At 42.3% G+C, this 1110-nt stretch overlaps 1 protein-coding gene across 3 annotated transcripts in view; it reads right to left on the bottom strand.

The window, feature by feature from the left end:
* Window positions 1–1110, bottom strand: part of Ccr9 (C-C motif chemokine receptor 9) — a 97651-nt gene that overhangs the window by 9075 nt on the left and 87466 nt on the right. The window contains exon 2 of one of the 3 annotated variants that reach the window (XM_021206304.1): window positions 809–876. The exons of the other annotated variants lie outside the window; for them this stretch is intronic. The gene's annotated coding sequence lies outside the window, so the exon portion shown is untranslated. The remainder of the gene's footprint in view (window positions 1–808; window positions 877–1110) is intronic. 3 annotated transcript variants of the gene reach the window in all.

The following is a 1110-nucleotide window of genomic DNA, read 5'->3' as shown; positions in this document are numbered from 1 at the left end:
AGCCATGCCATGCAGAACTAAGGTTAAGGGAGCTCTTATAATACTGAACTTCACCTGAGTCCTGTGTCCTTGGAAAGACATTCATGCTGAAAATTTCGGATCTCTCTCTCTCTCTCTCTCTCTCTCTCTCTCTCTCTCTCTCTCTCTCTCTCTCTCTCTTGCATATGTGTGTGTGCAGAAGAGGCCAGAAGAGGGCATCAGATCCCCTGGTTTTGAAATTGAACCCAGATCCTCTGGAAGAGCAACCAATAATACTTTTAACTGCTGAGCCACCTCTCTAGCACCTACCTTGTTTCTTTGCTTTTGCTTTTTTCTTTTTTGTTTGTTTGTTTGTTGTTGTTGTTGTTGTTTTATTGTTGTTGTTATGGCAGAACCTCTCACTCAGAGATCAGCCAGTCTGTACCTCTTCAGAGCTGGGCTTATAGGCATCATTACTGTACTTGGCTTCTATGGTTCTGCGGATCCAAATGAGTCCTCACGCTTCTACAGCAAGTACTTTTAACAACGGAGATATCTCCCAACCCAAATATATGCTTACCATACAACCAATTATCCTATTCCTAAGTAATTACCTAAGGAAATAATGCAGCCATATGTCCCACAGCAACTTGTACATGACTCTTCACACCAGCTTTTTTGGTGACAGCCAAACCGTAAATTTAGTAATAAATGGAAAAGTTGCTGGAACATTCACATAACAGGAGAAATGAATGGCCACCTCACACAGGAGCTCAGATTGGTCTCAGAGTAATTTTTTGCTGAGTAAGGGAGACAAATCTAAAAGTACATACTGTTTGATTCCACTTACATTAAATTCAAGGTAATGCAGACCAGCCCCCAGTGGCAAAGGCAGACCAGAGATTTCCTGGAAAGAGGCTGAGGAGGAGAGTAAGAGGGAAGTCAGGATGCAAAGGTGAGGGGGAAAGTCTGAATGGGAGGAGGGAGACCCATGATTGTGATGATTTCACAGGGATAGGTAGGTGTACAAGAACACATTTTTCGTTTTGCTATTTGTCGTTATTGTTACTAGGACCTAAAGAAGTTACCAAAGTAATGAGGAAAATAAGGTTCTCTCTCTCTCTCTCTCTCTCTCTCTCTCTCTCTCTCTCT

The sequence above is a fragment of the Mus pahari genome, chromosome 10 (genome assembly GCF_900095145.1).
Source record: "Mus pahari chromosome 10, PAHARI_EIJ_v1.1, whole genome shotgun sequence".
Lineage (NCBI taxonomy): Eukaryota > Metazoa > Chordata > Mammalia > Rodentia > Muridae > Mus > Mus pahari.
The sequence above is the reverse complement of the archived record's forward strand: the minus strand, read 5'-3'. Positions and strand labels throughout refer to the sequence as shown.